The following is a 21,769-nucleotide window of genomic DNA, read 5'->3' on the forward strand; positions in this document are numbered from 1 at the left end:
CCGATTAAAATGAAGAAGTACTTATAATAAGTACCGATGACAGTTCATATTCTCGTGACTTAGAATTACAGGTCCAATTGTTTTTAGTAACCTATTGGATAAAACATTCGTGTTGTTAATTTTCTTAAATTTGAAACCTGTAATTTATTTGATAAATTGAAAGTTAGAGCAATGTAATATTGCTCATATTAACGGCCTTTAGACCTTCCTTATGTTAGATATATCGACTTTAATCAGACAGTAATAATAAGAACGATAAAAACAACAATTATAAGGAAGTTCTTTTATTTCTGACACGTGTGAATAGTTAAACATAATTTACGAAAATATTTTATCTTTTGTGTGTGTATATATACATATATATATATATATATATATATATATATATATATATATATATATATATATATATATATATATATATATATATATATATATATATATATATAATTCCTAAGTCGTGTATAAACTAAGGTATTATTACAAGCCATGGTTTCATGTCTGAACATTGTCGATTGTCGAAGCTAGAGTTAATTTCTTACGCAAGGTAGCGGTGACCAGAGAGACGACCAGGCATCGTGCATCGGCACAGGAGTTATATCACGCGACTTCCCACCTTCATTTTAGTCCTAAGATCAGAGGAGCCCATGGTGGTGGACCAGGGCGTGTTCTAAACCCGTCTCCACGTGGGCATACAACGTAAAGGACATTGTCTGCTAAGTTTGATTGTACCGGGTCAAAGAGACACATAATCAGAATTGAGATAGAGGGTGTGATAACAATTTCAATCCAAATTATAATTTCTAACTAGCAAGCGAACATTTAGGAATTCCCGAGCAAAATTGGGCGATTCAGGTATCAGCCATTTTGCAAGGTGCAGCTCGCGAAGTTTACCATAACTTACTCGCAGAAGAAGCTGGCGGCTACAACGTGCTCAAGAAGGCCCTTCTTTGCCATTATCAACTGATCGCCGAAACGTACCGTAAACTTTCGGGACTCGACAAAAAAGGCAACGGCGGAAACCCACTCTCAATTGCACACAGATGTTCGAGGGTTATTTGCGAAGTGGTTAAAGATGGCAGAAGTCGAACGATCGTACAACGCACTACGGGAGGTGATACTCAGTGAGCATGTCCTGCGTACTTACTATCACGAGTTGACCGTATTCCTAGCAGAGAGAGAGAGAGAGAGAGAGAGAGAGGGCAAAGAGATCGCTTGCATGGCGGAGAGATACGAGCAGAAACACTCGAAGAGTAGAGATTCCGGGGGTAGGGACCGACTCCGACCCACTGAGTTGCTCCGTGTGGTTGAGGGAGAGCTGACTGTCCATAACCGTTACGGCGACATGAAGGTCAGAGGGGATCTACAAGTAAGGATGCCAGTCATAGACCAGGACAGGCCTCACCGAGGACAACCGACCCTGCAGGACGGCGATGCCCGCCGACGTGCTACAAGTGCAAGCGCCCAGGGCATTTTGCAGGATGTAGGTATAGCTGCTTTGTCTAAATCTTTCATGTGAAATAGTGGAAAAGGCTGCAATAACTGTTCGTACCTGACGCATCAGTTCGGCCTAACAACGATCGTAATTCTTGTTATAACTGTGACATCTGTGTGAGATTACAATTAGGAGGCAAAAGAAGTATCCTTTGCTCATAACAACTTATATCTTTTGCATGGAACTAAAATTTGTTTTAATCCTTTAATACGGTCCAAAGGTATAAAAGTCTTTTCTTTCCAGAAAGGTTTAGCCTTTTCATATTCTTCCAACTCATCTCATCACTGCTCCTAAAAGAGGTCCATCATCGATCCTAACAAAGTAGCCATCATATTAAACAAAAGCATGGCCAGAAATCCTCAAATTTGAACTAACAATTTTTTTGTTTTGACTTGATGTTATAAATGGTGTCTGTTGGATTTTCACATTACCATTCCCGTTTATCTCCATCAATTTGGACCTTGTATGTCCCAATAAACTCGCTATCCTTTGACGCTATGAAACATTTTCACCCTAATACCATCCCCATCCTAAACCTATGGATACTTTTAAAATAAGATTTCTTGTATAAGTTGTATTGCCCCAAAGTACTTCCCAAGATAAACATATTTGCTAATGTTACTTGGCGTTAGGCCACAAGTGGCACTTATAGCTGCTAATGGATAATAATTTTTGTTGCTCTTGTGGGTTTAACGCCATATGTTTGTACATGATAGACTAGACATAGCGGCCAGTTTATATGAGGAAGAGCCCGGAATATTGCTGGGAAGAACCAACAACCCAGGGGAATCTACTGCAAAGTTTTCTCGCATATATATTGGCCGCGCGGAGACTGGAACTCACGCAGTCAGAGGTAAGATTTCCGATGGAGCTGTAAAATCGAGTACGTCAGGCCACTCGGCTGCCACGGTTCAAAACAATTATAGTAGAATCATTGTGAAAAACATGGAGGATATTTGACTGGATCGAGTGGATAACATATGTATTAAAAAGAAACCCACCATTTCTACTAGTTGCGAATCCACCAGTATAAATACCTGAGGTTTTCACGCATAGGATGAAATATATCTGTAAATCACTCGGAGCAAGCATATTTTCTTTTCTTTTTTAATTTTTATGCTCACAAGCATTGGCTAGAAATATGTATAACTGATCGAATTATCAGATCTCATACGGTATCAAGCGCAATTGTGACAGTTGTTTGCAGTTTATTTTCTGCTCTTGTTTGTATTTTCCCATTGAAAATATCAGTGATAAGACAAGTTTCTGTCCTATTTCAAAAGAAACCAAACAAAACAAACTGATTAAAAAGAAACAAAAACTAAGCATTATATGAAATTTAAATCGAGTAGTGTGAGATAGCTTTCCACTTGTCCTTCTATTCTACTCATCTGTGGGATCTTCTCTCCTGGCAGGTTGCTATAAGTACCATTAGACCAAGCAAGTGATAAACTGGCGGATCAAATTGCTTGCTGGACTGAGCACAGTAAAAAAAAAATAATTCGTAACATCACTTAAAGGAATTATCAAAATGATACTTATCGGATAATCCACTAATTTACGGACTATCAAAAATAAATAATCGTATGCTATGGAAGTTATGTTTTTATTCATACAGAATGACTACCACATTTTCAAGATATGCAAAGATTGGTGTCTGTTTGATTTGCTACAAAAGGGGAATGACATTTTTGCTCTCTATATTATTTTTAGCTGTGATATCTGAGAATAGGAAAAAAAAGATGTACATAGTGATACAGCTCTATAGTCACACAATTAAGTAATGGAAAAGAAGTCAAAATACAAGTTTTGTAAAACATAACAAACAATTTAATTATTAAAGTGATAAATGAAAAATTTGAGAGGAACTTACAATAGAGTGAACTAAATCCAAATTAGTCCTAATAAAGGCCTATGAAAGACCTAAACCAATGAAAACTCCTTTAATTTTCAATACTGGAAATGTATTTGTCTTTCAAGAACCGTGACCTTGTCAATAATTTATAACAGTTCCAGAATAATATTATTGTTTAAAATATTAGCATTTCTATCATTACTGAACAGTCCAAATGTTTTTTCTCTCGAAACATTTGTAAGTACAACATAAAACATGTCTGCAGACTTACATCAGGAACACAAAAGGTGTGAATGACTCCAGAAATCGGAATCAAACTGAATGCTTAATTTTCTTCTTACATACACCATATATTGCGACTGTACATCGCAGTAGACCCCATGTGACAGTATATAAAACAACAAAATTATCCTCGAGACTTCCATATCCCATCAGTCACTGAGAAGTTATGCCGTAAGCGCCAATTTAATTTTTTTTATTACGATTACTATTATTAATTGTCAACAGGTACGTAAACATCTGTGTATAGATCCTATGCAATTTTCGTTTTTAAGAGTCAGGTCACGTGCCGGTTACAATAAAAGATCTTATATAAAGTTTACAACCATGAATAAAAGTACGAAATGAACAAAAATCTTGTACCAGGGATTACAGAAAATATCGATATACATAACAATAGAAAATTATCAACAGCTATACATTTTCTTTTGCTGCGTATCAAATGTCTTACATGTTCAGTTCAATGAAAACCTCAAAGATTTAGCAACTTAATCATTTTTGAGGACACACTTTTGGAAAATAGGTGCAGCCTTTAAAAGAGGATAATCAATATATACGTCATAAATATTTGCATGTCGTTCTAAATGTATGCAAATTTATCAAATATGACACATTGTCATGACACGTGTCATGTTCACAACCTTATCTTGGTCATGCAATGATACAGAAGTCATCATTCCTTTTCTGGACACGCTTGGCAACAGACGTATCAGTAGCAAAATGAAGCTGGCGATTGTTCTCGTCTTCACAACCATTATTGGTAAATATTGTATTTTCACCGGTTTTATTCGGCATACGCGTATATATTCTTTACACGCAAACATATATTCGTTATAGAAATTATTTCTTGACGGATTCAGTTTTTATTGAAAGTTATTATGTGTTGCAATGGAAAATTTGCATATTGATAAATATTTGTGATGAAGGTTTAGAGATAGGATTCCTTTCTGCGTGTAAGCGCAATAGTCTTGGTTTATTTGAAAGGATACAGCGGGTTAATGTGGCTTTATTTTAATCTCTTTATAACATCCTCTCTATGTTTATTCCCTTTGGAATTATCAGGAACATGATGATGTCAATATTGAGTTTCAATTCTTCAAGTCCACCATAGTCTTCCCGCGAGGTGAATTTTTATCTTTCTCCAATTTAAAGCAGTTAAACTATTTTGCTATTTTATTATTGATACTTAGATCGGGATAAAGAGGCAAATCCTGAACTTTATACCCAAAACAGAAAAATACAAAACTGTATCTATACGACGCACATATTCGTATCTTATCCTTTAAGTAGGAAAGAAAATGTAGTTGCGTTTGTAATGATCATATCAAAAATTTCGATAGATGATGAGAGTAATAAAATGAGTCATCAAGACGAAGGCATTTTTTAAACCATAGCTTATAGTTAGAAGATGATCATTTTAGGTGAAAGGTTGGCGTTTAGAGCTTGCTATTTCTATATTTTCCACAGATGTATAGTAATAGGAAAATATTTAACGATTGTATATATTTGTCATTCTTAATGAGAAAAGCTATAAGTACATATCATCTTTTAAAATTAATTACATGGCTACGTTTTATGTATTTGCTAATTATTTCCATTACGTAAGTGGGTACAATGGCCCAGACCACTTGCAACACCGATGCTGAATGTACAACGTGCCAGGCTGACCAGGTTGGGACTTGTCATGGCAACACCTGCCACTGTCATCACGCTCATGAGTGTCACCATGTCAATGAATGCCACTGTCCTCACGGACAAACACCAACATGCTATGCTAATCACTGTCACTGTCACTAACACATGTAATTGTTATTTTCTTCTTTACCTGTCTTAACCTGACACATTGCTATATTGCACATACTTTATTTTGACAAATACACTTAATATATTTTAGAAGAAATTAAATATACTTAAGGATCTATTAACTGTGTAGTGAGGTTAATATATTGGAATTGAAACTCGCAATTGTAGCGGTGAAAATGGAATAAATATATAGCCAACTTCTGTAACAACTGAATACAATCTAGAAAATTAATTTATGAAAGATATTATTATTGAACATTTATGGTATATTTGATGGAGCAATGAACAAGCAAAAACCATTACGACACTGTATTAGAATAAAATACACACACTCATAAGATCTGAGAGTGTTTACCAAGACCTCTTTAAACGGTATGATCTTTTTCTCCACAAACTTTATCTGGAAGACCACTCGTAGTTGGTGACTAATCTTATAGACTTAAGACTTCCTTTCATACAACTGAAACAGAATTGAAAAATGATGTAATCTTTGCTAAATATAATCTGTTCGATTTTGTTTTGAGATGTGCTCGATAATCAGTTCGATTTTGTAAGATATTAACAAATATATGAATTGGAAAAGAAGTAGCAGTAAACATTGAAACATCATGTGTTGTTTAAAGCCTTGGGTGAATCAATTTATTGACCTAAATTACTGATACTATTCAAGGATTTTATGCCCCAATATTTGCCGAAATAGAAAAGTTTAACCTACCACAAATACACAAATAGGTATATATATATATATATATATATATATATATATATATATATATATATATATATATATATATATATAGCTACAATCCCGCAACTCATAACATCCTCAATATGTTTATATATTACCTACACACATGGTTAGTTACTGTATTATAAAGTTAAAAAGTAACAACAACAAAATAACCAGGTGACTTAAAAAAATATCTACATTATCTTATCAAACAATAATTATGCCGCGATCTTGTTCATTTCATATTTGATATAAATACTAAACTCGTATGGTTTTCTAAGAATAACATCTGAACACGCCTTTTCCAAAGGATCCAACAATTTATAATATGGAGTTAACAGTTGACTATAAAATTGTCTATTTCTAACTTTTCAGGTTACCAGCTGGTAGAGGAATACAAGGAAACCCAAGGTGGGACTCAGTACTTATTAAATAACTCGTGCAACATGAATACATACTTTAAGATCTTATTGTAAACATTCTTGCAATTAAAAACGTTCTTTTACATGTTCTCTGTTTTATCTTGGCTATTATTTAGAAAGTTTATGAAACCAAATATTATACCATGTGAATATATTAAAACCAAATGTTATGCATTTTGAATATATTAAAACCAAGTGTAATGCCATGTGATAATATTAAATCAGAACTGCACTAATTCATGACCGGAAAGAACACAATGGCGGGACTGTTGATTCAATTCTACCCATCATTATCATATCATTATCATCATCATCAATCCGATTAAAATAAAGAAATAATAAGTACCGATGACAGTTCATATTCTGGTGACTAAGAATTCCAGGTCCAATTATTTTTAGTAACCTATTGGATAACACATTGGATTTCGTGTTGTCAATTTTCTTAAATTTGAAAACTGTAAGTTGATTGATAAAAGGTAAGGCAATATAATATTGCTTCATATTAATGACCTTTAGACCTTCCTTATGTCAGATATATCGATTTTAATCAGACGGTAATAAATAAGAACGATAAAAACAACAATTATAAGGGAGTTCTTTTATTTCTGACACGAGTGAATAGTTAAACATAATTTATGAAAATATTTTATCTTTTGTATACTTTATGGGAAACATTAATTATACAAATTTTGTTTTATTGTCTTGAGACCAATTAGTTCTGTACATGTTATCAACGATGAGAACATGGCATGTACTAGTAAAGGGCAAAATAACTAAAGAATCCTGTCTCAAAAATAGATTTAACGTCGACTCTATGACGGATTTACCATCAACGTTATAATTGATATATCGTCAAAATGTGCATCTTATGACGCCATATGATAACGTTTCACCATTTAAGCCAAGGGATTCACTAAACATGCTTATCCAACATTTCACGTTGTTCCCGATGAAAAATACATACATAAATATACAGTACAACAATGATTTAGTGAGGGAACAAATGCCAAGCAGCAGAGGGGGCGAATCGGACATTTTGTCCAATCGTTATTTTGCTTAATTATTACTTTCTGCACTCAACGATCTAGTGTCGTCGGCGCCTGGTAAAAAAAAAACGACGTCGGTCCATCCTACACGATGGTGACGTCATTTGGTTTAATTAACACCTTCTGCGCGTTGTTCCCCAGCGTCGTCAGCGTCCGGTAAGCACATCGACGACCGCGTCGATGTCATCGCCCCCTCTGCTGCTAAGTGGTTATTTACAATGAAAGTCTTTATGATCTTACAAACAGAGTGATCACTAACTCCTCCTCCTGTAAATCAATTAGGTTATTTGACTGATCGGTAAGTCTAAAATTAATTCTCGTTAAAAACCGATCATGGCATCGCATATAAACCGGATTAATCGGACTCTCAACGATTAAAAATCCCGGAGGGGCTGTTGGTGAAAATGAATAAAGGATATATCCCTGTTGAGCTTGATTTGATTGATTGGTATCTACCTGGTAACTCCCTTCGATAACATCGCACACTAGATTGATTGCTATCACCGATGCGATATTTACGTTGTACGGGGCAATATGCCTACCATCATCTCCGTTATCGTGTCTGAGGATATAAGTTGATGAACTGAGAGAATCATTAAGAGACTTTCTTAGTTCTGGCGCGTTGTATCCTGGAAACCTAAAATCGGGTAAATCGGCTTCTGCGATATTATACTCGGTTAGGAATTTTTGTTTATCATCAGTTCTGTTAACGGATATTATCCCGACGATTCGTTCATTGATATATTCCATGTCTGATATAAGTTGATTTAACACCTCAACGTGTTTTCGTGCTTTTGTTTTCCGTAGTTGTTCTAGTTGCAATCGGTAATTACGATTAATCTCGGCAAACGCATCAGTGATATCATTTAAATTAAATATAGACTCGACGAGCAATTCAGGAGTTTTCTTATGCGTAAAATGCCATTGCATGGTATTCCTGTTTTGAAATATAAACACGCCGTATGGGAACGCGTTTTTCATAATAGACAAATTATCCCGATAACTGGGATTAATCTCATGATACGATTGCGCATTCGTGTAAGATTCCGGCAGACTTTCATGAGGTGGATTCTTAGGCCAACCTAGTATGGTTCTTATTGAACTGTTATAGATATCAACCATATACCCCGGTGTGCTTATTTCAATCGTCGACGATAACGTCGGTTCATGAACCGTAATAGCGATTTTTGATTCCTTTCCTGTGATCGATTTTATCCTGCGTTGAAATTCTTTATTGATTTGTTCTATTTGGTATGACCCAGTTGGTATTGTAACCTCCTCCCAGTCTGGGATCCCATCGGGTTTATTTGTCCGTGCAAAAACCAGCGAGTTATTAGGTTGTTGTCCGTTAAATGCATCCGCTCGGATATTAGGCCAACTGTGATATACTCGCAATTTTGCCAGCGCTATTTCCTTTACTGGAACCGGTGATGGAAAGTTTACACTGAATTCGGGTTTCGTTGATGTTATCGATATCATACTTGTTTGTACCGGAGTGGTGTTCTCCGCGATCCGCTGAAGTAATTGAGACCCTTCGGGGTTCAGCGACATTATTATTATTCGTTGTCTTTAGTGTCTAATTTCAACAACCAGGTGGTTCCGGCTTCCAGTTGAAAATCCTCGATTTTTGACATCGCGGAGCTATACAACTGGACCATCGTGGAGAATTCAACATCGGATACGAACAAATTATCAATCGATAACGAGATCAACCCGGATAATTTCGAGTATGCGTCGGATACTATTTGATGTTTTACTGTATACTCGTTGAGTTTTTTCTGAAAACACGATGATATCTTCCTAGTGATTGCGTTGGCGACTCCAGCAACTGTTGTCATCGCGGAGACAGCGATTGGAACAGCGATCGGGGTTATCGTGGTCACCGTGGATAAAATAACACCGGCGCCAGCTACTATACCCGACACCGAGTACACGACCGCGTCGATGGCGGTTATTTTACGACGGTATTTTTTTATTTTTACACGGTATTGTTCGGAAAGCGTTTTCAAGTTTGCGGAAAATTCTTTTGCGGTATCGAATCGATATTGATGTGACGTCGGTGATACCTCTGATTCAATTTCCTTGGTGGTCATTTTTATTTTAAAAGAGCTAGTGTTTTTAATTACTTAGATTCGCTACAAATTCCACATACCATGTAATGTTTGCCCCGGCTAGATTTCTATCAACGGCATAAATTGTAAACAGTTCAGTTGCGTTCTTGTCTATAATTGTTGATATTGTATTGTTAAACCCGGATGAACTCGACGATAATATATTAAACTGCATCATTGAAACCAGTGTCAATCGATAAATGCCCTTAACAGTTGCGGTGATATTTACTGTATTCTGTGTAGGAGTCCAATCGAATGATCCATGCCGAATTGTGTATACTGTGTTGATGATGTTCTCATGAGGGGTTTTTATTTTTTCGAATTGCTCTGCTACTCTCGGTAGCCCGTCTTTAATCGCTTCAACATCAGTTCTGATTATTCCTACTTCCTGCCAATGCGCGTCTATATTATTCTTGTTCGCTGCAACATTAGTTTTGATTGTTTCTATTTCCCGTGTATTCTCGGTCATACTTTTTTTGTTTGCTGCAACATCAAGTTTGATTGTTCCTATTTCATATGTATGCACGTCTATACCTTTTTTGTTCGCTGCAACATCAGTTTTGATTAATCCTATTCCCCGCCAATACGCGTCTATATTTTTTTTGTTCGCTTCAATATCAGTTTTGATTGTTCCTATTTCCTGTGTATGCGTGTCCATATTATTTATGATCGTTGTAACATCAGTTTTGATTGTTTCTATTTTCCGTCCATGCGAGTCTACATTATTTATGATCGTTGCAACATTAGCGCCGATTATTTCTATTTCCCGTTCATGCGCGTCTACACTCCTTTTGTTCGTTGCAACATCAGTTTTGATTGTTTCTATTTCCTGTCCATACGCAGTGATATCATTTATAGTTATTGTGATTTCATCCGGTTTGGCATTTTTTTTACCAAGGAATTTATCAAAGTTGTCATCGATCCTGTTAACATTTTTTCGTAACGAGGTAAATTGGCCCGACAGCGTCGTAAACTCCAAAATAGTATTTTTTATTGTTGCAAGATTCGGTTCGGTTACCGTCGGGGTTCCAAAAAAACTAGCGGTAGTGAGTTGTATATCGGTGACAGATTTTTTCACCTCGGCGACAGATTTTTTCACCTCGGTGGCAGATTTTTTCACATGCGCGTCAAGTTCGATCACGGATTCATTCAACCTTATAGTACCGTCTCGGATTAATTCTATTATTCTCTCTATCTCCACTATATGTTTACCCGGTCTGAGTCGTCCGTCGCTGGTATACAGCGCGATAGTGTTCTCGGCGGCATCACGCTGTCGTATTAAAACGTCATTCAGTGACACATTACCGGATTTCAATTTACCCTGGCGGTCTTGAAATACAACTATTTCGCCCGGGTCAACACTTGTTAGATTCAACATATCAGCGATTTCATCCTCAATTAGTTTTTTTATGTCGGCGGCGGTCGTTTCCGTGGATTCTTTCAGCGCCGAAACCGGTCGCCCCCAGATATCAATCATTATTATTGTAAATGTTATTCTCTAAAATCCGTTGAGCTTCTACGACCCCACTAGTGTATTCGTTTACAACCACATGAGGTGGTTTCCGCGATGATGAAATCGCCGCGAGTACGTTCAATACCTCACGGCCACATATCGGTGGGTCGCTTAAACGCTGTGTTGGCAGCGTGGAATAAAAAACCCGGGCTGAACACGCCCGGGCTGAACACGCCCGGACATACCGCATGAACTCTTTCGGCGGAGCTAACCCGTATGAATCAAAATAGACGATTGCACGCGGATCAATCGCGTACGCAACCCAATGAGTTCCCGCTCCGGAGGACCCATCGAGGTTAATTATACCGGTTTCAATATTCCTTGGTACCGCCGGTAATTGATCCCTCATAAAAACACCCCTGAAGTTTTTTATCGCTAGCGCGTTTGCGGCGTCTATTAAATCAAAATTAGACATTGGAGTCATAGACTCAGGAGTCATTGACTCCCGAGTCAATAAACGGTTCCCGGTAGTCTTAGACCCTTTCCCGAGTACCATGAATACGGGGTTCCCGGTAGTCTTAGACCCTTTCCGGCCACGGGTCGTTTTTTTTTTGTAGCCTTTCCCGGTTGCCTTCTTCAATGCCATCCCCGCCGCGGTACCAACGGCTCCTAACGCCGCCGCCTTAGCCACTGCTGGTGCGGCCGCGGCAATCAATGCCGGAATCGCAGCTAACAGCGGAAATATCCCACCGGTCTTTTCCATGTTTTTAATTGCTGCGGCTGAAAAATCTATTTGAACACCCTTTTTATTCTTCATCGCATTATTGAAATGTTTTATTTGACGCGCCGTCAACGATATCTTATGATTACCACCCGCCATCTGCAACGGCAGAGCGTTATTGTGGTTCCGCATTGTTTAGCCGACTTTGATCGTAATTTCTTGACTTGACCATCAGTCAACTCTACACTGACGACACTATACGACATTTATTGTAAACGCGTTTTGTGCTTTCAATTACATGTTTTCCACTGGCGCATCAACGATTCTCATTCGTCCACCAACACCTTCTAGCAGCATTGATTTATCGCTGAGAATGACAGCAACCGCTCTATAATTAACACCACCCGGGGCTATACGAGCTCGGAAGTGTATATCAACGACGGATTGTCTCGTTAAATCAAGATGTTCCAACGAAAAGTACTAAATCGGATACAGGTTTTTAAAATCAAGTTGTGATATTTGCAAACCAGTGTCGACGTTTTGATCACGACCCATATATGACAGCAATCGATGATACACACGTGCGACATGGTTGTCACCGTAATTAAGCTGTATATCCTCGGATGGTTCCTGTTGTCCGTTTATTCTCAGCGAAACCTCCATGACTCCTAATCGATCAAATATCATATGGCTGCGTTCTTGATTACCCAATCGTTCCCTATTCTGTAGCGCTATGAATATATGACGCGGGGCTGAAACACCCTGTTTTGATGCTAGGTGCCATGTAAACGTATCGGCGACGTTATCCTCTTTAGCATCAGTTGTTACCGCTAGCCAACTCAACAACGATTTCCCTCCCTGTTCCATAAATGCTAACAGTCGTGCTTCCGTGGTAACTGATGGAGTCAGCACCGGCATCCACAATGCCATTTTAGTTAAAATGACTTTACCGGCAGCGACGCCAGCAGCATGCCATATTGCATTGTTATCATCGCCCCTTCGCGTCAGCGCGATTGTATGCTTAGCCCCATAGACAACTTTTCTAACATTTCTGCAGAATCCAAATATGTGATGGAGTGGAATCGCGCATGAAAACTTTCGGCGTGGTCCTTGCAACATTCCTATTCGTGTTGCAAACCCTAGATTAAAATTATCGTTAGTACTTTTTATGATATTGAACTCAGCACCCGGTCTTGTTCTGCGGTCTGGGTTGGCTGCTTCAGCTTGATTAGGAACTGAAGTATCTTTTTCCACCAGCACGTTAATGTACTGAATATGATCAGCGTTATCGGTGGAGTCCTTTGCGAACATTATAGATGGGCCCGCCGATCTTGTATAATCATCCGAGTATCTCGCCAACCCAATTATCGTCGTTGCAACATCAACCTCGCGTTCTATTGATTCAATTTCTCGCCCGTCAATAAGATATCTGGCGCTCTCAAATAACGCCATGATACCGTTGTTGACAAAGCCAACTCGAACACGATGGTCATCTGCGTATGGTGCATTATCGGCGGCATTTGTCACGAGTTCTCCCTCGATTTCGATAAACGCTTCACACGGCAAAAAATATTTACTGGTATCTTGGACTTGAAGTTCAATTCGCGATCGTAGGTCAGGTTGCGCTGCATAATAAGAATAATATTGATAATCACGGACAGAATCATCCCTGCGTACTGGGGCGTCCATATCAAACGCGGGATCAGCGGTACGCGCAAACATTCTATTATTTATCATGTTGATGTTTTCAATTGCGATTTTTTCGTCGTAAATTCTTTGAATTTAAACCACTCCCCGCTATCGCGTTCATGAGCGCGTTGGTTGCCGCATCGGCGGATGGCGAAGTCGCCAACGACGGAGTCGTCGCCAACGACTCTAATTTTTCTTCCACGGCGTTATTTATTACTTTACTGACATTTGCAGGCATCACTGTCGTTGATGGCATTACCGGTGGTTTCTGTTTTTTTCTCTTGGATTTCACCAACGACATTAGTTTGTTCCGCGCGGCTGAAAGCGCCTTTCCGGCAACATCTCCAATGGCACTAATACCCTTATCACGAATAACATCAATAGCCTTCATTCCTAATTGTTTGGCTAACGGCGCCACTTTTGGAGCCATTCTTGTAAATAACCCTGCAATGGTGCTACCGAGACCATCTCCATAGTACGCGCGGTAAACAGGCAATCGCGAGTTTACCACGTAGACGAGTACTGGTTTATCATGGTTGTAGTGTATGATCATCCTTATTAAAAACACCAGTTTTCCAATTAATCATCCACGAGTTGGTCTATGAGCGTTCGATATGCATTAATGTCCATAATACCGCCTGCAAATAAACGCTTGCAAATATCAGCGGCCTCATTGATTATTTCCGTAGAGTTATTTCCGGCTCGTTTTCCTCCGATTAGTACTTCCAGCCGTGATATATCACTGAGAACACTATTAGGGCAGGTAACGCCGTAGGATTCTTTACCAACAGAGTATCCTTTTCCTTTTTTTGGTGTTCTACTCTTAACTTTCTCGAGGAATTCATCGTAATCGGGATCACCACGATGTGGTAATGCATCTTTATGTTTACTCGCTAAATACACTATTCTTGCCCAGTTCTCCGTCGAGGTTATTTTTTTCTTGTAACCTTCATTGATATACTCATCTCGAATGCTCTTAGTTGATGTTGTAGCAACAAAATTAACTAATTCTTCATCGTCGTCGATGTCTCTAATTTGATCTATTGCGGACTTTTTAAGAACATTGCGGGGTATATTTCCCTCTTTCTTTTTTTCTTCCGGTGTTTCTTTTTCTGGTATTTCTTCCGGTATTTCTTCTTCTGGTTCTTTCGCAGTAGCACCTAGTTCTTCTTCATCGGCCATTGTAACATAGGGTTCTTGTGGTTCGGTTATAGCGAGTGGTGGTGGCCTCCGTGTTGTAGCAGCCGCTATTTTTGCAGGGAGTGTTTCTAAAGACCTTTTTGTTTGTTTTGTCTCCGCCGCTATCTTTTCAAGCGCATCGAGGACGGGTACAGTTGCCGTCGTAACATCCTTAGTCGCTTTAGTTACCGGGGCAAATAACTGTTCACTTCCAACAGCAAAATCAGTTTGCATTTGTTGTCGCGTTTGAAGTTTCTCTCTCACTCTGTCTCGTAACGGTATAAACTTTCTAAGCGCTGCTAGTCGCTCTCTGGCTAGCCGAGTAGTAAGTGATTCACCTACCATTATTGCAAATTACTCCGCAAATTTCTAATTTTCCGCCGAGTGTACCATCGGGGGCTCCACGGAGTTTTCGTCTATAATCCTTCTAATGTTTTTGATCTTACTAGAAATCTCCCGGCGTCGTTCATAAACACGCCCAAGTTTTTTTCGTATTATTTCAACGGCAGTAAATAGTCCAATGAATGCATTTGCGTCATTGTGGTACAAGTTTTCATTAACTTAAATGTTGTAATCGTTTTATAAAAAAGTACTCGCGGGCCAGGGTAAAACGCCCTCGTTTCGACTGTTCGTTAATAATCTCATAATCGGATAATATTTTTTCACTGTCGAGACCATCAGATAATTCAATTCCTTGATTTTTTAATTTTGAAATCTCAGTTAATATATTATTGATGTCTTCGATATTCATTATTCTTATAAACATCTTATTTCTAATATCAAAAATTTTAATAAAATTTAAGTTAAAATTTAATAAAAATTATATGGACAGTACAATGCCGTAAATCTCCACTCGAGTGTTGTGGCAGATTACAGGCATACATGGACAGTACAATGCCGTAGATCTCCACTCGAGTGTTGTGGCAGATTGCAGGCATACATGGACAGTACAATGCCGTAGATCTCCACTCGAGTGTTGTGGCAGATTGCAGGCATATACATATACTTAATTAAGGACATTCACATCTTGGAACCCCAAAGCATACATCTCCGGGAGGGAGGCCTAGGGTGACAAACGTCATCGTAGACCGCCCAGAAGATATGCTTGGGGGACATCACTACATGTACTTAATTAAGGATGAATATATTTACAATGAAATGATTGATGGATGATGGGACGACACAAGACAGCACAAACATAAAACGACGGGGCGGAACTCTACGGCCAATTCAACCAATCAAAAGCAACCCAATTAAATTAACCCGGTTGCATGATTGTGAACAAAGGACAACCACACGCCCGGGTCAAGAGCGTGGGTTAGTTTTGATTAGTTGAATTGGCTTTCGAAAGCCCCAGGCTTATAACGAGTCATCTTATATATAAAGTGACTAATACAGCGGCGTCAGTCACAAGGTGTGTGTTAATTTGAATTCCCTTGAATCGTTAAATCCTTAAATACTTATTGATGGTGTTTCACGGCATTTAAATGAAACCAAATATTTGAATAAAACATTAAAAAAAAGAATACAGCTGTTAGATAATAGTGTGTATTTCATTAGTTTTCATCGTAAAATGATTAATTAATCGCAACATTAATTGGACTTCAAGGGACATAACTCTTGTCATGCGACGCTATCACAAACGAGTTATCTCCCTTTGATGTTATATATGAAAATCGAATTCTGTGTCCGGTCTTTTTTGAGATCGCTGTTTGATATATTCGTTCTGCAACAAATTGTATTGAGGCGATACAAATGTCAAAATATTTTCCTGCCTCATTCATCGACTGAAATATTTTTTCCTCGTGAGTTGTTGTATCAAATGACTTTACGGGTTTTGCTTTCTTTGAGTATTTACCAGTTTGGCCTTTTTTACTATTTTCACTCTGAGAGATGGCTTGCAGATTACACAGTCTGTTATTTTGATAATTAGAATCAATGTGATCAATAACGAGACTATCTTTGATCAATCCGTGGAAACATTCATAGATGATTCTGTGACAGAGATATTTTTTCCATCCAGCAGTAAACATTAAATACCCGTGATTGTTTTTCCATCCAACCGGCTTCTTCAGTCTGCGGTTTCTAACAATACCGTCGCGAGATTCCTCGTAATTGACGAGCAGGGGGTGCGGCTGAAATTCTTGGTCCATTTGTATAATAATACTACTTGTCTAATTTATTATTTGGTTTAATTATGAATCTTTCAACGTAGTCTTGGGGGGTTTTGATGACGAAGTCGGCGGTGGGGTCAATGACGGCGTTTTTAATTCGCTTGTCATAATAGCGTTTTAGTTCCCTGTATCGCTTTTCGCCACAATTAATACACAACTGCGATTTTCCTCTTACACCAACGTGACAAACCAAGCACGGGAGGGGGCCAAGAGAACCATTACGAACGCTTTGTAAATGATACCCGCAGAATTCACCTCTACATGATTTATTGCACGGGGTTATCGACCCAATCATCAACCATTTGCATTTATTCATTATACTATATTCTTTCATTTAAATACTTGTTTTAATTATATGGATGAGTTTGAGAGATTAGCAGTAATTAAGCCCTGGAAAAATATTAAGTTCAATCTCGATAGAGTCCTCAAGGACACACCAAAAGCGTTAATAAACGATAAAACCATGTTGAATAAAATACGCGATTGTATCAATGAATTCAAACGTGATGGTGCATCTCATAGTTGGTCAACATTTCGAATTGATGGTGTTGTTGATGCTACCATGAACGACAACCGCGCAGCAATGATAATATCACAACTTGACGGTAAAAGGTATTTCTTCAGAGTAAAATTCATTGTCCGGGTGGAATCAGGCGATTGGATCATACGTGATAAATTTGAACCAGTTTTCAGCGACAAGAAAACAGTCACTGTCAGCCGCGACTCCAAGCCGGGGTTGTTAACCGGAATTGACAGACCATACTATGAACGAGCGTATCCTGAAACAGCAGTTGTTTATGGAATATACCCGTTAAATAAGAAACCTGATATCGGAAAACTGAAACCGATGAAACAGTCAACTGGGATAAATTGTGTAGCAGAACGAATAATAGAGCATTTTACAAATGCATGTCGAGGAAACAAATTGACTGATTTACGACGTAGCAAAATCAACCAGTGGGAACTAACCGTAAAAGAGCGTGGAGCAACCATCAGCGACATAGCGAGATTAGAAACATCGCTGAGATTTCCAATAACCGTTACAACGATAACCGGTGAAGTATTATACGAATCAAAGTATAAATCGAAGGGAGCCCCAATCAAAATTATTGATCATAACGAACACGCATGAACGCCCGCGATCACAATATTTCCACGGGATAGAACAGTAAAGTATATACCCGAAGAATTCCTGGGAGAACAATTCTCCAAGGACGGTTTTCTCGCGGAGAGGAAACTATTTGATGCTATTGCCTACTTGTGTAAAAACGACCCTGTATCAGTGTGGTTACTTCGCAGCGCTGAAAACGATGCGGATACCTTTGATCAGTTTGTAAGACCAAACGGCGAATTATATCGCACTGAAGCATTTCACAACAGGATGAAAAAAACCGCCATAGAATTTGAGGAGCATGATGAACAACTGCTAACAAATTGTTTTACGATTCCATCGGTTGTAGCTCATGTTGCAGCAAGGAAAAATGCGTGGAGACCAACGCGCAAGGAATTTCTGCCGGATGTACAATCCAGTTGTTTGGAGTATTATCACGGTGGATTATGGAACACTGAATACAACCGCGACGCTATGATCTCGGTTGATATGGTTGCCTGTTATCCAGCGAGTTTTCTCGGGTATGGATCCGCCGCCGAGTACTTTAGACGATTTGGACACCCCAGTCATGAAATGACTCGTGTTGCTATTAATGGACCACTGCCTGATTTTGATTTAACCGGATTCGCTCGCATAGTATCATTTGAATTCGCGGCAGGACTCCATCGCTGTTGCTATATTTGGATCGGTAGACACATGGCTGAAAAGAAGTGGCTGCCAATAGCGCTGCTACGGTATATGATTGATTGTAGCATGCTAGTTTCGTTGATTGTCAGTGACGCGATTATATCATACCGGGCACAGACTGAAGTCTGGTTACCAGAACCGGAGCGTCTAGATAGCATAATTGACGAGTCCAGAAAAAACATTGATGCCGACGAGGAATATATCATCGAATGGTCCAGGAGGATATTTAACCAACGAAACCGCGAGGCAAAAGATCTCGGTAGAAGAATAATCGGTAAGTTCACACAAGGTGGAAAAAACTGCGACTACAAACGATATTGCTCACGGCTGATTATAGATGACGCAGAATATGATTTCGTAATCAAGGACGCAGTGGCAAAAAATAGATACGTGAACTGCAAAACAGCTTTCTTGTCCAATGGAACGAGGTTGGGTACAGTTGTTACCTATAGCGATGGAGACAGCCCGGCGTATCCACATTTGAGGGCGTCTATGCTGGGTTATGCCGCTATCAATTTATTCTCGATGATAAATAGATTCCCCGATACCGCGGTTAGAGTAGCCGTTGATTCGTTTTATGTTGACGTAGCGTATAAGGGAAACGTAGCCGAGTTTACTAGTCCGGACGAGAGTTGGGGTACATGGAGAATTAAAAATGAAATACGACGCGATTATTCCCCGTCAGCAGATGTCACCGTTGAGAACAACTACTTACGCGGTGATAAATTGTCAGAATGGTCTAATGGACCATCGTGTTCTGATCCAATTTGTAGACACAAGACGGTTTATTTAAGCGGCTGTGGCGGGTCAGGAAAGACGACTCGGGCAATTGAATTATTTCGAACGCGGGCAAGTATAATCGTGCTTACACCGACCCATAGACTAGCGCGAGAGATAAAACAACGAAATGTTGACGCCGTTACTTATCACAGCTTTTTTCGATACAGCGGCGGTGAGTGGACTCCTGATCGAATGGGTGAAAAATTTATTCCCGACATTATCATCTGGGATGAGATATGTACTGTTTCGTTAGATACTTTACAAATGTTTCTTGAGTGGTTGTTGCGCGCGAATACAGCGGTAATCATGTGTGGGGACCATGGCCAACCACCACCATTTGTCGGCGAGGGTCCACATGATTGGTTGAGCGGGTTCGTGGACTATTATGAAGAAACCGATACTGATTACCGAGCACTTGATGAACAACTGCGCGAGGTTAAAAAACTAATCAGATTACAGCCGGATAGAGTTCAATGTGAAATAATTCGCGAGGTGATTCCGGAAACGCCGTTGAATGAATTCTGGGAAACATGGAGACCAAACGATTTGATTGTAGCGAGTAGAAAGACAGTCAGAGACACACTTCAGCGGAAGTTGTTTACGTTGCATAAGGAAAAGTTTCCAACGCGTCCAGTGCCGTTATGTTATAGACCCGCGGACACACGGCGGCAGAACATTGAAGTTGAAATCCCGGGCCCGACAGCGTCGGGGACAAAAAAACAAATTCTCGTGCTGAATGATATTGTGCTCGTTGATATCAGCGTCGTCGAGGACGCGCTACGTGCTGATAAATCCCCGTGGACGCTAGGATACGCAACAACAATACATTCCTCGCAGGGACAAACCATCACGGACACAATTGTTTGGATAGTTGATAATCGCATCGAATGGTCGAATCTAGTCTATCTTGCAGTGTCCAGAGTACGAAGGATAAATCAGCTTCGAAGAATTGTTATTGACGAAGCCACCGACGAAGCCGGCGACAAAGTCACCATCGATGCAAGCGTCATTGATAGAAAACTCTCGGGTTACCGCCAACAGGATAAAAAAAAACAGCGGCGTTTTGATATTGATGCCGAATTAATAATCTCGCTACGACAACAACAGAATAATCACTGCGCGAGTTGCAATTGTATAATGAGTTGGCGTTATTCGGATAAAGACACTCGCCAATTTACCGTGGATAGGATCGATAACAGTCTCGGTCATGTCAAAAACAATGTGAGGTTGACCTGTCTTGAGTGCAATAGACGCAACGGCGCTAGTTAAGACCACGTGGGGGCAATTGAGTATCGTTAGGTATCACTTGTAGTTGCTCGCGTGTAAATCCGCGCTGAGGAGCAGTTGAATCCAGTCTATAGATCGGTGGTCTACCAGTTGATCGTGTTATCGTTGATATGTTATGTGTGGTAACACTCCAAATAGGATCAGTAGCTCTTTTTTTACCGCCTTCAAGCTCTCCTGGTTCATATAGATATCTCACGGTAACATCGCCGAGAATCGGCTTGGAAACGCTATTTATTTTTGATTTTCCGGGTATATACTCGTATTTAATCGCGTCGCTGGGTTTCATGTTGATTGCTCGGGTAATCTCGTTATTTAACGCTGCAATTACACCTGGCAACCTTTTAACCCATTCACGAGATCGTTTTTCTTGGATGAATTCCTTCGCGTATTGATATCCAAATAACCGTTCAGCAAGAGTCCGATTGAATCGTTCAACAATTGCCTGATCACGATGTAGCGCAGTATGACCTCGTCGTATCGCGACGCTATGATGTTTCAGCGTTGATAAAACAGCGCCGCGAAATTCACTACCGGGATCAACTTGTAATAGATTTGGCCAGCGCAGAGGACCTCTTCGATAAATTCTTTCAAACGCAGCGGCTACTTCAGTTGCCGACTTTGTTTTTAACGGCTCCGCTTGTTTGTATCGACTCGCAACATCAACTACGGTTAGCGCGTATTTGTAACCGTTGTCATGCGGCAAAAATAGTATATCAGCCTGATGAACTTCATTAGGTACGCTGACATCAAAGCGCGAGAAGTTGATTTGTTTAGGCGGTGGTAGATAGATTTGCCATATAGCCTGTTTGGATAACCAATTAGCCGCAGTGGTCTTTGTTACCTTTGCAGCGCTTGCAAGCTTACCAATTGCGGCCTTCCCCTTCCAGTATCCTCTCGGAGAATAATAGATGGATTCCATGTTGTTATTATAAACGCTAGCGTTTTCA

General features: G+C 39.4%; 1 long non-coding RNA gene across 1 annotated transcript; it reads left to right on the forward strand.

Annotated features, from left to right (window-relative positions):
* Positions 1 to 5,205: 5,205 nt before the first annotated feature.
* LOC149804693 (uncharacterized) lies at positions 5,206 to 6,669 on the forward strand. The gene is made up of 2 exons (XR_016414130.1): positions 5,206 to 5,431; positions 6,538 to 6,669. It is a non-coding gene; the product is annotated as an uncharacterized LOC149804693 (long non-coding RNA).
* The last annotated feature ends 15,100 nt before the right edge of the window (positions 6,670 to 21,769 follow it).

Source organism: Sinohyriopsis cumingii, chromosome 2 (genome assembly GCF_028554795.1).
Source record: "Sinohyriopsis cumingii isolate HCF-2022 chromosome 2, ASM2855479v2, whole genome shotgun sequence".
NCBI lineage: Eukaryota > Metazoa > Mollusca > Bivalvia > Unionida > Unionidae > Sinohyriopsis > Sinohyriopsis cumingii.